Source organism: Myotis myotis, unplaced genomic scaffold (genome assembly GCF_014108235.1).
Source record: "Myotis myotis isolate mMyoMyo1 unplaced genomic scaffold, mMyoMyo1.p scaffold_m19_p_12, whole genome shotgun sequence".
NCBI lineage: Eukaryota > Metazoa > Chordata > Mammalia > Chiroptera > Vespertilionidae > Myotis > Myotis myotis.
In genome coordinates this window covers 25,263,343-25,280,929 of record NW_023416316.1, presented here as the reverse complement: position 1 = coordinate 25,280,929, position 17,587 = coordinate 25,263,343, and the positions used below count along the sequence as shown (strand labels likewise).

Sequence of the window (17,587 nt, the reverse complement as noted above, 5' to 3'; positions counted from 1 at the left end):
CCCAAAGCCATCCCCGTCACTTGTCCTGAACGGTGCTGGGCCCCTCACCAGGCCTGGCCCTGATGGCCTCTCCCATCAGCTCAGTGGACACTTCTTGGGTGATGGGACAGGAAACCTGAGATTGACCCTGCTGCGAGCCCTCCTCCATTCTCACACCACCCTTCACTCTCCATAAATGCTGTGCTCTTTCTTGCCTTCAAGCCTTTGCCTATGCTTTCCCTTATCAACAAGGCTGTTTCCTGCCCAGAATGCCCCACTTCACCCTTCTCTCGCAGCCTCTGGAGCCCCAACTGAGTGAGCAGCTCCCTCCTTTCACTCCCACACAGCTGCAGTCGGTGTCCATCTGACCCTTCACTACGGTCCTGGAAGGTAAGCAGGAGAGAGAGCCTAATCTTCATTTTACAGGCGAGGAAGCCAAGCTCAGAGAGCTGAAGACGTGTGCCCCAGGTCACACAGCTGGCAAATGCTGGAGCCTAAATCAGACCTCAGTTAGACTCCAGCCCCTCCTTTTCCTCCAGTTCCATATCACCTCTCACTAAAGGGTCTTAAGTTAAACTTGTTATCTGGTGCACTGATCACTTCAACAATATTCCTGTCAAGTGTCTATCCAGATTCTGTTTCAGTGTTCCCAGTGACATGAGCCTCACTACTGTTCCCTGAAGCAGTACAACCCATCCTTCAATAGCTCTTCCCTATCCTGAGACTGTAGAAGTCATGACACGGCCACGAAAATGCCCTCTGCAACATGGAGGCCAGTTAGCTTGCAGCCTCTGCTCAAGAGAAGAGACTGAAAACGAGGTCATCTCCCTCCGAAAGCAAGCGTGGCTTTAGGCGAGTTCTCTCCTCTCTGAGCCTCTGTGTGCAACTCGGTCAAATGGGGTAATAACGCCTCCCTGGCTGACTCGGGTGGGGATGAAGCAAGGTGCCCCCAGCCAGGGTGTAGCACCTGGGGAGTGTCTGCTCCTGAAGCTTCACTGAGCAGCTCTCTGGTGAGCGTGTCAATAAAAACACCATAATAACACAGTCACAGAGTTACTACCGTTTCCAAATGCCTGCTCTGGGCCAATCCTCCCACTAACCTTGGAGGAAGGTGTCATTTTCATTTGCAGATGAAGAAACTGACAATTAGGCAGCAAGCTGGGGTGACATGCCCAAGGTCACTCAGTAAGTCACCAAACTATGAACCAGGGTGTGGGAGCCTTTGGGCGCATCTTCTGTCCCAGCACAGGGACCACCGCCACAGCCCTGAACCACAACTACTGTGTGTGGTATGGCGGAGGAGCGCCGGGCAGAAGTCCAGAGCCCTGAGTCAGCCTGCTCCCCTCTCTGCTGCAAAGCGACGGCATGATCCTAGGCTACTGCTTACCCTCTCTGGCCTCAGTTTCTCCATCTGTATGGTGGGGGTGCTGGAAGTCAAAACTCTTGGGATTGCTTTTCTAATTCTCTTGAGACTGTACAGGCACTACTAGCAGGAAGTCAAAGAAGAAAATGTATAAAAAAAAAAAAGAAGAAGAAAATGTGTCCTCATGGGAAGGATATATTGAGTTCTTCCATTCCTTTAACAACCACTAATTAGTTAATCCCTATAGCAGCAGGGTGAGTTATCAGGCATTATTATCCTCAATTTACAAGCAGGAGGTTGAATGAGAGAGGGATTGGCCCCAGGCTCAGGGCAGGGATAAGATCAGTGAAAAGACACAACAAATTGCTCCAGAACTGGGGGAGGGGGCAGTGGAGGGATGAGGGAGGCCTCCAGGGAGAGAAACCCTGCAGGAATGTATTTCTGATCCGCATGGAGTTGAGGTCCCTTGAAGGGAATCGGAGCTAGCTCTCTCTTGCACAGATGGGCAGACGGAGGCCCAGAGAAGGGGAGAGGCTAGCCCAAGGTCACACAGCCAGAATCGCAGACCAGGAGCACATAAGGCCATGGGTTCTCAGCTGAGGCTGTTCAAATGGGGGCTGAGAGGGGATGGTTCCTAAGAGCTGGGCTCCCTCTGTAGCCCTCCCCAGATTCCTAGAGAAACCAGCCAGCGGTAAACCCCTGGGGATTATGTGTGTACTAATGGCCTGTGACAAAGGCAGCAGGATAAGCTCCCTGCTCTGCAGACTAAACAAGGTACAAGAAGCCAAGTCAAACAAAAGCCCAGGTTTTGTGTTGGCCTGGCTGGTGGGCTAGAAGCCACCCAGCCTCTTGGGAGGCCAGGCTCTGTGCCACGGCCCAGAATCTCCTCTGGTGGCCTTTCTCCCCTTTGCCACCAAAGGCGGGATGGAATCGTGTCCACGACACTTGGCCATCCCTGTCTGTAGCACAGAATGCACTTTTATCGCATTGCCCCTGAGAAGAAATTGGGCACCAGAGAGGGGAAGGAAGACGCGTGTCCGCAGTCACAGGGCACGTCAATTAAGAGGCTGGGACCCGAGGCTTCCTGACTCCCCGCTCTACCACAGCCTCCCGAATTCGTCCTTCATGCTGAGAGCCATACGGACACTGGAACAGAGGGAAATGCAATCCCCCAATTTCTGTCCAAAGTATCATCCTACCTGACATCTCATCGAGTCCACAGCACAGGCTCTGGCGGTCGAGAGGCCTCGGTTCAAGCCCTGCTTCTGCCTATTTCTAGCCCCAGGGCTTTGGCAAATTACTTCACCGCTCTGAGCCTCAGTTTGCTCATCTCCAAAATGCAAGAAATAACGGGTACCCCCCTCCCCGCATTGAGTTACTGGGATGATTAAATGACTTCATGAATGCAGAGTGTTTTGCTCTGTGGGTGGCATACAGGAAGCACCCAATTACTGTTATTGCCATTAGCAACCATGGCACCAAAGCACCACATGGCTGAGGGCAGGGCCCTCCTCCGCTTCGCTAAGCTTCACATTCTTCTCTTTCAAATGAGCTATCACAAGCACTTCTTCTAACTCCAGGGCTCTGTGGTCTCTACCCCCCGCGGCCCCCAACCCAAAGGAAACTATGGATTCCACTCCAGAGTCAGGGAGGCCACTTCTCTGCTTCCCTCTCTCGGCCAGGCTGCTGGCTCTGCCCGTGGGCCCCACAGCCCTGCTCCAGGCTATTCTGGGTGTGAGTCCCCACACAGGCAGTCTGTCCGTTCCCAGAGCTGCTGCTGAGTCTGTATGTGATTGCAAATTACGAAACCTTGGGCCTTGAAGAGCTGGGGGGAAATCTTGGAGATGAGGGCTGAGGAAGAGAGTCAGGAATATTCGGGGCTGCACTGGAGAGCGTGACGTCTCTTCTCTCTGGACAAAACCTCCCTGCCTTTCAGGTAAAAACAGCTGAAGATATGGCATCCTCCTATCTCTGCCGACTCAGGGGTTGGTCTCAAGCAACCCCCTCAGCCATGTATGTGTCAAAGGGGCCCTCTCCCCAGTCCTAACTGCAGGGATTGTTCTGGTTGTTTCTAAACACGTGTTCTTTCCTTACCTCGTAGAGCTCACTTCTGCAAAATAAGAATGATGTGACTTCAGGCCCGGGGCCATTTCTCAATCCTTCCCTTCTGGTTCCTCGTGGGGATTAAGGTGATACTGTTCTCTACCAGCAAGGAAGGTGGCAACAGGACACGTGAGGAGATTACTTACCTGCTCCTGCTTAAGCCCCTGGAGGGTTTGTGTAATACTGCTTAAAAATCTTAAAAAATAGAGACCCTGTTTGTGGGATTACAGGGTGTGGAGACATTCTCGCCTTTCACATTGACACTTCGGATGGCTGCCAACCCCATTCAGTCCTGCCAGTTGCTGAGCCCTGCTTTGCACAGAAGCGATTTATTCCAGTCTATTAAAAATGAGTCACCCTCTAGGAGCCCCTTATCTTTAGAGCACATTCTACCATTGACCAGTCTGGACTCAAAGTAATGTTAATGTTTCCAGGCACAAGGGTAGATGGGAAACTGTTGGGCTGTGTTAAAGGCTCTGCTCCTGCGGTGCTTGCTGTGTGACCTTAGGCAGGTCACTTTTCCTCTCTGGGCTTCCATTTCTTAACCTGCTGCCAAATCATAATAACCTCAAGCCACATCTGTTGCTCACGGTTAGGTGAAAGTGCTTTCTGAAATGTACACTGTGGCACAAACTCAAGGGCTCATCATTGTCAAATCGTGTAGAGTTATTTGACTCTTTAAATTACTATATGTATAACTTTGATAAAAATAAAATCTTTTTTCTAAATGATGTGTTGATAAGCATTGTAGAGCTTAGTTGAAACATTTGGGAATAATCAGGGGAAAGGACATAGAAAACTAATCAAAGCAATTATTAACCCCAGGAAAAAGAGGGGAAAAAAAGTACAAGGAAGGAAACAGTATTATAGTAAGCTTAGCATTAAATGATATTTAATGAAAACACTAAACACTGATTGAACCAAACATTGTGATAGTATAGTGAGAGAATGAAGTGGAAAGTTGGGGAAGGTTAGTTAAAGAGGTTAAAACCTCTCCTATAAAAGTAGGAAGTCAATAGATAATGTTTAAAATTGACAAATCTAGAAGTACCAATGTAAGCATATCAATTAGAAATGCAGATATAAGTAGCAGAAGAAAGAGCTGAAGGAGTGGAAAGTGGTTGCATGGAGGAAGCACCAAGGGAATAAAGAAGGATGAGGAAGAGAGCTATTTTTCATTATTTAACATTATTTGACTTTTTTTAGTTATGAACATATAGTCTTGGATTAAAATGAAAATTGATTAAAAAAATAAAACTAGAAGCAGGTGACAGCTACAAGGAGGCTAATTTAGGTTCCAGATAAAAAGGGACTTCCTAATATCTAATCTATTCAAAAGTGGAACTGGCTGCCCCTACAGATAGAGACCCCTGTCATCAGAAGTATGTAAACAGATGTCCACCTGTCAGAAATAAGGTAGAGGGCTCTGGCTTTGATTGGGTAGCTGGAGTAAATAAACTTAGGGATCCCTTTCAATTCTAAGATCCCGTCCAGTTCTATGCATCTGTGGAAGTTGGAATGTTATTGTGTTTTTCGCTCCTAAGTAAATCATTTATCTGTGCATTTGCTTAGTGCCTATTTGGTTTCTGGTGCTGCACCAGGTCCTGTATTGGGGGGAGGGGAGCCAGAATAGATAGAACACAGTGTCTGTTTACAAGAATCTTTAAAGGTCAGTACTGGGGTGCTCCTCAGCATTTGTCTGATCCAACCCCTCATTATACAGAGAAGAAAACTTAGGCCCAGAGAGAGGCAGGCACTTGCACAATGTCACCCCACATTAGTGGCAGAGTCAAGCTCACATCTAGCCCTCTTGAGTCCAGAGCTACTACTCTTTTCCTCGCAATGTCTCCTCTGAAGGGCACTTCCTCCAAAATAGTTCTAACAAAAGTAAAGCTCATTCTTGGTGGTTCTTACTGACCTCACGTAGACACCATTGTGCAATTGTAGCAAGATTTGGTTCCTGGATATCTACTTCAGAGGAATATGTGGTGAGCTTTCTGGAAACACCCAAAGTTCACTGAACCCAAACTTCCAAGATCTAAAACAACAGAAATAAAACTAATTGGTATTGCTGTGCCTCACCATCTCTTGAGATGCGTGAGAATTCTTAGGTAGAGCGTTATGGCCTATGTCATGGGTAAAATCCCAACTCCTTTTGTGGAGTTTGTTATTGTTCCAGCAGCTATGAGAGAGCCAACGTCTGCATGTACCAACATCTCTTTGTAGTATCACTTCCTGGTAGTATCACTTTGCTTGATTTGATAGTCCTGTCGTTGTCACCTTGAAAAAAGTCCCACATCTCACTGAATTTCAGTTTCCCCTGTCGGTTTTTTGTTTTATAAGTAAGAGTCACCATGGGTATTAAACGAGACCAGTGGTTTTCAACCATGGCCATTTTCTCCCCACCCACCAGGGGACATTGGGCAACGGCTGGAGACATTTTTGGTTGTCACCACTGGGATGGGGTGCTACTGGCATCTAGTGGGGTAGAGGCCAGTGCTGCTGCTGAACATCCTACAGGGCACAGAGAAACCCGTCCCAACACAGAATTATCTGCTCCAAAATGTCAATACTGCTGCTGTTGAGAAATCCTGGGCTAAACACTTTGGCTACAAGTGACAGGAACCCAATTCTAACTTGTTTAAGCAAAAGAAAAAGAAGAAAAAAGTAATAAAAGAACATGCGCTATCAGAAGGATATTATCATTACTTTAAAAAAAATGTAAGAGCCAAAATAACCTCAGGATGAATACACCTTGGCAACTAGAATAAGTAATTCAACTCCCATCTGGAGTACCTCTCTTTTCTCTCTGTCTTCCTTCTGCTATTCTTTCCATGTGTCACAGGACTAGCCACATTAGTCTGAGCTCATGTCCTCACAGCTTCATAACCAGGGAGGTTTAAAGGCCCTTTCCTTTCCCAGCTCCACTATCACAAATGCCAGGGGAGGATTCTGATTAGTCAAGCTTGGGTCACATGTTCATCTCCTGAACCAATGACTAAGTGAGAGTGAAATACTATACAATGTTTGGCTTAGCCTGTGCTACATGCCCACATGTGGCCAGAGGAATGAATTCTGTTTCCTGAAGTGGGGGGAGGGGTTCGAGATGGACACAAACAACAGCCACCACAGCATGGAATAACAGCCACCACATCTGGATGCCGCTCTTGGCTCTGCTTCTAACTTGCTGTGTGACCTTAGATAGACTATCTTTCCCTTTCTGGGCCCGTTTCTCAGCTGTACAGTGAAAGGGTAGACCAGAAATCAAAGGGATCTCCCTTCTAACATTGGATAATTTTTAGTTAGTTAAGTATTATTCATCACCCCAACAATGACATTTGAAAATACTTGCTTTTAGATTGCTGGCTCAGGATATAATATCTAGTCTAGAAATACCTAGAAATTTTTCATATTTAGTTTAGTTTTCTGATCTTTCCCTACTTGCTAATGTTAATGAAAACAGCACCAACTAAAATGCTTTAGGATATATTCATATTTTTAAAATGACTCATGTATTTCTTTGCATTTCTTAATTATTTCATAATATTCAACCCTTGTAAGGGAAATTTATAGCCCCACAAAAACCACTTACATATTGGTTTTTATTTTTAAAAAATTATTGGTGATTAGCTTCAGAAAGAATATATAAATGAAATTTTCATTGAACTTAGAATATAAATTTTACCTTATTCTTATTATAAAATGTATACAGAAAAAATAGATGGTGCTTGGAAATCCCCAACAACATGGAAAAAAAGGCAAAGATTTCAATAACACCAATCAATCACTCATCCAACAAATATTTAATGAATGCCTACTATGTGCAAGACACTATTCAATGATCTGCCCCTGTGTAACTTACATCCTAGTGACTGAAGAAGGATTTGTTAAGTCCTGGCCCTTCATCAGTGAGAGGCAGTGCCTATCGCTCAGCCCCTTGCCAGCCCCTCCAGCTCTAAGAGAACTCCCACTCACACGCCCTCACCCCATCACACAGGACTTCAGGTTGCCAACTCCAGAACGCACCAGCTCCCCCTTCTACCTGGAACTCTCCTGCCTTTACATGTTTATCACCAACTCTGGGAAACCCCCTCAGATGGTTTTTTCTTCTTACCCCGCAGATTTAGTCTTGACCACCTCATAGAGAAAGCTACCACTCAGTACCTCTCAGTTTACGTCAGAATTATTTGTTTATGTAACTGCTTCCCTCACTGGACTGTGATTTCTCCAGGGAAAGGAAAGGTTCTCATTTACCTGAAATTTTTCAGAGCTTAATCAACACACACACACACACACACACACACACACTCAAACCCGCTCTTCCTCTTCTCAGTGAGTGGCACCCCCGTCCTCCCAGTGGCTCAGGTCAGAAACCTCAGCATCATCCTTAATGAATTCCTCTACCTCGCCTCAACCACCTGAGCCACACTGGCCAGGGCTATATAATTTTAAAAAACAAACAAACAAACAGCCTTTATCTTTCAGAAATACAAGATACATGTATCCTAAATGATCTGGGATTGCCTTCAAAAAACTCCAGTGGCAAGGAGCTGGGAGTGGACCAGGTGTAAATGAAGCAAGACTGACCATGTGTTGATATTGATAAAGCTACAGGATGGGGATGTGGAGCTTCAGTATATTCATATCTCTATTTTTGCATATCACTCAAACTTTCATTTAAAACTTTTTAAAATAATACCTCTAGCCAACAACACGGGGGCAGGTATTTCCAGTGATGATCTGAGTGCAACAGAGACCGTCTTTACCTCTCCCCCTCGCACCAGATGCCCCTGCACTTACAGGACTGGAAACCTAAAGAGGCGTCTGAGGTCACATTTTAAGGATGCATAATGGAGGGGAATTTGGAGAGGGAACAAAATTATTAAGAAGGATTATACTGTCACCACTTGACACAATGGGGATTGCTGCTTTTAACTGCTCTAAACAAGTCTTACTTCATACCAGAGCTTCGGCTCAAGGAGGCGTCGCCATGGGAAGCGGATCCTGCCCAGGAGATCAAATCTTCCTTCCTGGCTGGGTCTCTGAGTGCGTGCTCCTACCCTGCACAGCAAGAGAATGGAGGTGGTTCTTAGAATGCACTTGAAATTCTTCTTCCCTCTTCCTGGTGTCCTTGCAGCCAGGTGTCTTGGGAGGCCCAGGAATAAAGGCGCCTCTGGATAAAGTGGCCATCCTGCCTGAGGGGCTGGGGGGGCCAGGTCAAGTTTCTGTCTTTCCGTGGGTCTCTATTTCCTCCAGATGCAAGGAGAAGCAGTATAGCATAAGGTCGGCCAGTGGGCTCTAGACACAGCCAGTTCTGCAAGTCACCAGCTGTGCAACCTTTTGCCCTGCTGCACCCCTGAAAGCAATATGGGTCACTAGCAGCTCTACTGGAGCCACCAGCAAAAACTCAGCCAGAGTCGCGCCCTGTTTTCATCCGCTCAAACTGACACTGCCTGATCTGGAAATATGGCCTCCATATGGGCTACCAGTTTCCATTAATACTCAAAGGATATAGGCTTCATCAAGTTGGACTAAGTGTTCTTCCTTGAATAGATTATCCACGACACCTGCCTGATGAAAGAAACAATGCTAGCGAGTCCTCTGTACACAGAAATGTTTTATAATCTAAAAAAAGGTAGGCATGGTCATTTCCAGCTCACATTGTTGTTCAAAGGGCAAAATTAGATAATGTATGCGAAGTGCTCAGCACAAGTCCTAGCATAGAGTCAGCTTGCATTAAATGGTTAGTACTATTCCTTATTTCCCCGTAAAATGTGGGTTGGCTCTAACAATTGATAAGGGTCCTCCTAATTCTAATGTTTGAGGAGTCGTTCATTTATACAACAAGCATTTCATTTCTTTCTTTTTTTAAATCTCATTCTTTTTTTTCTTTCTTTTTTTAATGATTTCAGAGGGAGGAAGGGAGAGGAAGAGGGTGATAGAAACATCAATGATGAGAATCATTGATCAGCTGCCTTCGGCATGTGCCCTGACCGGGAATCAAACCTGATTCATGGGTCAACGCTCAACCACTAAGCCACACTAGCTGGGCTACAAGCATTTCTTGACAAGCCCTACACAAGGTGCTGTTGCCAAGGTGAACAAAACCGACGTGGGAGCTGGGGACTAAATATAGCACAGAAGGCAAAAACTCCAAATAATCAAAATTACTTTTAAATGTCTTTCATCATCAACTGACCTCCCTATCATCTGCTTCTCATTCAGAGATGTCGTCAGAGGAACTGCTTGAGGGGAGCTATGGAGTTTGGGCCATGGAGTGATGGTGGCTGTGTGAGCAAGGCATCTTGTCCCCTCCCAGGGGAAGTGTTGGCCTTTTCATTCTATGTAAGCCAGTGGTTCTCAACCTTCTGGCCCTTTAAATACAGTTCCTCATGTTGTGACCCAACCATAAAATTATTTTCGTTGCTACTTCATAACTGTAATGTTGCTACTGTTATGAATCGTAATGTAAATAGCTGATATGCAGGGTGGTCTTAGGCGACCCCTGTGAAAGGGTCATTCGACCGCCAAAGGGGTCGCGGCCCACAGGTTGAGAACCGCTGATGTAAGCCTTCAACTGATAGGATGAGGCCCGTCCATATTAGGGAGTGAAATCTGCTTTGCTCAGTCTAAAAATTTAAATGTAAATCTCATCCAAAAACACCTTCACAGAAACATTAGAGTAATATTTGACCAAATATCTGGGTACCTCATGGCCCAGTCAACTTGACACATAAATTAAGCACCATACTGCCCATGGATGCACTTTTATGATGAATTGGGACCAAGCAGTAGTATTGTCATTGTAATGGCTAATGAGAAAAGAGAGGCAGACCTAATCTCAAAGTGTTAACTTCAGATGAAATCTCACAGCCCTGAAGAAGCAAGCTTTCAGAAGTTTGAGTAAAAAAGTTTGTGGGAGAACGAAGACATCCCACCCACACAGTAGTACAGGCAGGATGGAATCAAAAGAATCTTCCCCTTAATAGGTCAGCCCATAGTAACATTGCAAATAGTCACTGAGTGTCAGCAAGAAATGAAATCTATCAAATTGAATGCATTAGTTTGGATTTTGATGCTTTTTGTAATATTGTATTTAATTTATAAATTTGTTTTGGTTTTATTATTTATAAGGAGTTTATGCCTAGTTTTATATCAGTATGCATTGAAGTTACATTAAACTAAAATATATTTAAGCCCAGCAAGGGTGGCTCAATGGTTCAGTGTCAATCTATGAACCAGGAGGTCATGGTTCAATTCCCAGTCAGGACACATGCCTGGGTTGTAGGCTCAATCACCAGTAGGGGACGTGCAGGAGACAGTCAATCAATGATTCTCTTTCATCACTGATGTTTCTATCTCTCTTCCCCTCTCCCTTCCTCTCTGAAATCAAGAAAAATATATTTTAAAAAATAAAATGAAATATATTTAAGTCAATTCTGGGGGAATCCATGAGATGTTTGTCCTTTTAAATTGGTCCCTTAGATTATTACTCTTAATTTGAGAAACCCATATATAATGTAAAAGTTTTTTTGGCCCTTTTTAGGGAATATATGCTCTGAAGCATTTCATTTGTAAAAGTCACTGAACTACATCTTTTAGAAATTTTTTTTATATAACAAATTGAAAATATGTACTATGTGCTACACTGAATTTGAAAAATACAGGCTGAAGCAAAAGTAGCTTACAGTTGTGAGTACACAGAATGGAGTTTATTCTTATATTATGGTTATTATTTATTAACTAGAGGCCCGGTATACAAAAATTTGTGCACTCGGGGTGGGGGTGGGGGGGGGGTCCCTCAGCCTGGCCTGTGTCCTCTCGCAATCTGGGACCCCTTGGGGGATGACCACCTGCTGGCTTAGGCCCGCTCCCTGGGGGAACGGTCCCAAGCTGGCAGTCAGACATCCCTCTGGCAGCCCAGGAGCCCTCAGGGGATGTCCACTTGCCAGTGGGGAGCAGGCCTAAGCTGCAGTCAGACATCCTTAGTGCTGCTGAGGAGGCGGGAGAGGCTCCCACCACCACTGCTGTACTGGCAGCAGTCAGCCTGGCTTGTGACTGAGCAGAGCTCCCCCTGTGGGAGCGCACTGACCACCAGGGGGCAGCTCCTGCATTGAGTGTCTGCCTCCTGGTGGTCAGTGTGTGTCATAGTGACCAGTCATTCCCAGTCATTCTGCTGTTAGGGTCAGTTTGAATATTACCCTTTTATTATATAGGATAGAGGCCTGGTACATGGGTGGGGGCCGGCTGGTTTGCCCTGAAGGGTGTCCCGGATCAGGGTGAGGGTCCTGCTGGGGTGCCTGGCCAGCCTGGGTGAGGGGCTGATGGGTGTTTGCAGGATGATCACACACCCTTCAGGGTGGGGGTCCCCACTGGGGTGCCTGGCCAGCCTGGGTGAGGGGCTGATGGCTGTTTGCAGGCTGGCCACACTCCCTTCAGGGTGGGGATCCCCAATGGGGTGCCTGGCCAGTCTGGGTGAGGGGCTGAGGGCCGTTTGCAGGCTGGCCAAGCCCCCCCGGCAATGAAAGCTCCCAGCCTCTCTTTTTTTTTTTTTTTAAATCTGGGATTTATTTACCTTCTATAATTGAAACTTTGTTGCCTGAGTGGAGCTCAGAGCTAGCTGGCAGGCGGGAAGCTTGGCTTCCTCCATCATTGGGGCAAGCAAGCCTCCTGCTTGCTTCAGCTCCCTGGCTGCCGGCTGTCATCTTAGTTGGGTTAATTTGCATATAGTTGTTCTGATTTGCTGGTGGGCGTGGCTTAAGGCGCATTGAAGGTATGGTCAATTTGCATGTTTGTCTTTTATTAGTGTAGATTATTGTATTATTTTCCACATGAACAACTGCAAACCTACTTTTGCTCCACCCTGTATTGCACATCACATTGCCTCTCAGATATACACAAAGCATTTTAGAAAATAAAAGGATCTGAGAAATCCAACAGGAGATGTCAAATATTGTTTCACTCAGTGTTTCTCAAGTTTATTTGAGTAAATAATACTTCTATTGCAGCAACTACTAATATCCTGAGGAATAGCTTTCTTTGAAAAACACTCTTCTATAACACTATCTGGAATACCTATATGTTAATGTTCATAGCAGCACTATTCACAATACCCAAAAAGTAGATACAACCCAAAATGAATGGATAAACAAAATATAGTATATCCATACAATTGAAATTATTCATACACAAAAAGGAATGAGATACTAATTCATGTTACAACATAAGGAACCTCAAGAACATTATGCTAAAGAAAAGAAGCCAGTCATAAAGGACTCCATGTTGTATGGTCCCATTTATTCCATATTCCATATCTCATTATGAAATTTCCAGAACAGGCAAAAATATATAGAGACAGAAAACAGATTCATGGTTGCCAGGGCCTCGGAAATGGGAAGTGACTTCTTAATGTATATGGGGTTTCCTCTTTGGTTGAGTGTTGACCCATGCACCAGGAGTTAATACTCATGATAAATATAAGTATTAATTTTGCTGAATGTTTTTCCCTTTATTTATTTTTAAATATATTTTTATTGATTTCAGAGAGGAAGGGAGAGGGAGAGAGAGATAGAAACATCAATAATGAATGAGAATCATTGATTGGCTGCTTCCTGCATGCCCCCTACTGGGGATCGAACCTACAACCCAGGCATGTGGCCTAACTGGGAATTGAATGGTGACCTCCTGGTTCATAGGTCGACTCTTAACCACTGAGCCACGCTGACGAGGCATAAAATTGTATACTTTAAATATGTGGATTTTATTGTATTTTAATTGTATCTCAAGTAAGCTCTTAAAAACATGTATACAGTATATGTGGGACTACATCAAAATAAAAAGCTTCTGCACAGCAAAAGAAACCATCAACAAAACAACGAGAAAACCCACTGTGTGGGAAAACATATTTGCCAATGTCATATCTGATAAGGGCCTAATCTCCAAAATTTATAGGGAACTCATACAACTTAACAAAAGGAAGATAAACAATCCAATCAAAAAATGGGCAAAGGACCTAAATAGACACCTTTCAAAAGAGGACATTCAGAAAGCCAAGAGACATATGAAAACATGCTCAAAGTCACTAATCATCCGAGAGATGCAAATCAAAACAACAATGAGGTACCATCTCACACCTGTCAGACTGGCTATCATCAACAAATCAACAAACGACAAGTGCTGGAGAGGATGTGGAGAAAAAGGAACACTTGTGCACTGCTGGTGGGAATGCAGACTGGTGCAGCCATTATGGAAGACAGTATGGAGTTTCCTTAAAAAACTGAAAATGGAACTCCCATTTGGCCCTGTCAAATTTTTAAATACTCATGATAAATATACTCTAGGAATCCCACTTCTAGGAATATATCCCAAGAAACCAGAAACACCAATCAGAAAGGATATATGCACCCCTATGTTCATAGCAGCACAATTCACCATAGCTAAGATCTGGAAACAGCCTAAGTGCCCATCAGTAGATGAATGGATTAGAAAACTGTGGTACATCTACACGATGGAATACTATGCTGCTCTAAAAAGGAAGGAACTCTTACCATTTGCAACGTCATGGATGGAACTGGAGAGCATTATGCTAAGTGAAATAAGCCAGTCAATGAAGGAAAAATACCACATGATCTCACTCATTCATGGATAATAGAGACCATTATAAACTTTTGAACAATAATAGATACAGAGGCAGAGCTGCCTCAAACAGATTGTCAAACTGCAGCGGGAAGGCCGGGGAGGGTTGGGGGGCAGGAGGTAGGGGGGTAAGAGATCAACTAAAGGACTTGTATGCATGCATATAAGCATAACCAATGGACATAAGACACTGGGGGATAGGGGAGGCTAGGGGACTGTCTAGGGTGGGGGGATAAAATGGACACATATGTAATACCCTTTGTAATACTTTAAGCAATAAATAAAAAAAATTAAAAAAATAAAAAAAACATGTATAAAGTATATGTGATAAGAGCTTTAGGGGAGAAAATATAAATAAAGCTTATCTTTTCTATTAGATTGTGCAATTATAATTTTTGTCTTTAAAATTTTTAATCTTGCTCCAAAGGGTGAAAGTTATGTTTTAAAAATTGACTAATATGTTATATATTCAATGTATTCTATCGATTGCTCTACTGATAACTGTATCGGTCAGAATAGGCTAGATTAAGCTACACTAACAACTCAAATGTGATTGGCTTAATACCACCAAGGTTTATTTCTCACTCACTCTACACACCCATAACAGCTAATAGGGGGTTATTTTCAAGGTAGTTTCCCTGAGACCCAGGCCAATAAAACGCCAACATCCTGGAATGTGGCTCCTTGGTCAGTGCAGCTGGAGAAGAGAGAACTAAGGAGTCGAACATCTGCCATTCAATGCTCCGCTCCACAAAAGCCAATAAATCACATTTATTGGCAAAAAATAGTCGTGAGCATGCTTTACTTCAGGGGGGCAGGGGATTGTATGCCTCCATGTATCCAGTAGAGAAGTAAATATTGGTGAACATTAATAATTATAATCTACCATAATTACCCATGAAGCTAAAATTTATGCCCACACTAACATATGAAAAAGTAATTGAAACTGAATGTGCTCAAGGAATGTGAACTGTGGGCCAGAAGTTCCACCCAGAAGAAGTGGGAAAATTGTAGCTCTATCCACACTCAGAAGTCCCCTGTTCTCTCAATACGGTGTCTGAAGAGAGAGCCCAAGTTCCAGATAACCCAGAGCCAGCCAGGTAGCAGTTCTGCTTGACTTTGGAAAACCTATTAGCTGCCTGGAAATCAACTCTTTTACATCTGTTATGCATACCATCAAATACCTCCACCACTCACTCACTCAGTATCTGCCCCTACGCCCAGGTATTGAAGAAACCCATCAGGTGGGGTCTGCACACAAAAGGTCTAAACAAGGTGCTCTGGGAACACAGAAGAGGGAGCAATACATAACTTTTAAATGTTTTAAACTCTGATACAGCCTTTTTTGTGTATGTGCTTTTGTTGGTGATACAAATCTTAGTCCCCACCTTGCCAACGCCGCCCCTTGCCAGTTCTGTAGCGACAGTCAACTCCCTTCATTTCTCTGAAGCTCAGTTTCCTCACCTGTAAAACGGGGATAATAAGGCTTACCTCCCAGAACTGCTGAGAGAACAAGGATGAGATCATGTCTATGGCAATGCTTTGTAAACTGTTAAGTTCTGTGTCGGTCCAAGTTATCATCACCATCACCATCATCATGGCTGTCTTGCTCTGTCTAGGGGGGGGACCCCAGGGTTGGGGAAGGCCCAGAGGAGAGAGGGGCTCCCAGTCTGACCCTGCGGCCCTGCTGGAGTCAGGGCCTCCCTCTAATTAACTCTTCCTGGCAGAAGCTCCTTGCTGGACATGTTTGCCTACCAGCGAAAAGCCAGGCGAGGCCTCCAGGGGCCGCCCACTGGCCCTGACACACGGGGGAGGAATGATGATTCACCAGCCCGCTAACAGCCTCGCTGACAGGCCTCTGGCCCAGCCCCTGGCAGAGACTATAGGGCTAGCAAGGGTGCAGCGGGGCAATGAGGCTTCTCAGCAGAGAAAGTGAGAAAGATGGGAAGAGGGAGGGGAAGAAAAAGGATAAAGGAAAACGAAAGGCACAAAAAGGCAAAAGAAAGAAATGAAGAAAAAGAAAGTAGAAAAAAGGAAGTAGATGTGGTTACCGGGAGCTAGGGAGAAGGGGAACTGGGGAGTTGTTATTCAGTGGGTATAGTTTGTTTTGCAAAATGAAAAAGTTCTAGAGCAGTGGTTCTCAACCTTCCTAATGCCGCGACCCTTTAATATAGCTCCTCATGTTGTGGTGACCTCCAACCATAAAATTATTTTCGTTGCTAGTACATAACTGTAATTTTGCTACTGTTATGAATCGTCATGTAAATATCTGATATGCAGGATGTATTTTCATAGTTACAAATTGAACATAATTAAAGCATAGTGATTAATCACAAAAACAATATGTAATTATATATGTGTTTTCCGATGGTCTTAGGCGACCCCTGTGAAAGGATCATTCAACCCCCAAAGGGGTCGCGACCCACAGGTTGAGAACTGCTGTCCTAGAGGTTGGTTACACAATGACGTGCGTACACTTAACACTGCTGAGCTCTATACGTAAAAATGGTTAAGAAGGTAAAATTTATGTTGTTTTTTTACCATAATTAAAAATTGAGTTAAAAAAATATTTTTAAGGGGGGGGGAGGAGAAGAGAGGAAGGAAGGAGAGAGGAAGGAGAGGACAAAGGGAGGAAGGGATGGAGGATGAGAGGAAGGAGAAGGAAGAGAAAGATGTGGGGATGCGGGGAAGGAGAGAAAGAGAGGAGAAAGGAAGGGGGGGGAGGAAGGAGGGAATGGGGGGATTTAAAAGATGAAGAAAGGAATAAGGGAGGGGGGGAGGAAGTAGAGGGGGAGGGGGGGAGGAAAAGGATGGAGGAAAAGAATACCTGGCCGGCAGCCTGGCAGCGCAGGGCGGCCTCGCCCCGCTGACCGCCCCAGGTCCTCCCGGGGCGCCGGGCGAAGACTCGGGGGCGGGGCCGCTGTGCGTGACGTCTCCGCGCCGCGCAGTCTCCCCGCCCTCCGTCCCCGCGTCCCGCGTCCCGCGTTGGTGCAATCGCCCGCGCCTGGGGCTCCCCCGCGGCGGGTACCGCTCTCCTTGGGTGGCTGGAGTCCCCTGGCCTCTGGCCTGCTGCCCGGCCAGCCGGCGGCGGAGGGCGGTAATTGCCCAGAGACGCAGCACTTATCTGGGCGGGTTGTGCAAGGCGCGCGGGAGGAGGCCCGGGGCGGCGGCTCTCACGCCTCAGCGGCCAGGCATGCAGGCGGGGGCGAGGGGCGCGCGGGGCCGGGGCGCCTCCGGTGTTCCCGCTGCAGACGCGGCCCCTCTATGGAGAGCGCCTCCGCCTGACTGCGGGCTGGTGATGGGGGACACCTGCGTTCCCAGCCCGGCCCTGGCACCTGCTCAGCTTCAGGACGCAGTCCTGGTTGTGAGATTGGAAATAATGCCGGTGAGGCAGGGCCAGGCACACGTTAGGTACATGTAAGTGCCAGCCATTCTTCTCTCATCACCCACCCCAAGACCTCAGGCTGAAAGGCTGAAATCTGTGTGCGAGGCGCACCCACGGGGCCC

General features: G+C 45.7%; 1 long non-coding RNA gene across 1 annotated transcript in view; it reads right to left on the bottom strand.

Moving 5' to 3' along the window:
• Positions 1–17,251, bottom strand: part of LOC118667287 — a 66,307-nt gene extending 49,056 nt beyond the window's left edge. The window contains exons 1-3 of the long non-coding RNA XR_004971213.1: positions 16,908–17,251; positions 15,469–15,544; positions 8,408–8,506 (exon numbers count right to left, since the gene is read on the bottom strand). This is a non-coding gene — a long non-coding RNA (uncharacterized LOC118667287). The remainder of the gene's footprint in view (positions 1–8,407; positions 8,507–15,468; positions 15,545–16,907) is intronic.
• Between the last annotated feature and the right edge of the window lie 336 nt (positions 17,252–17,587).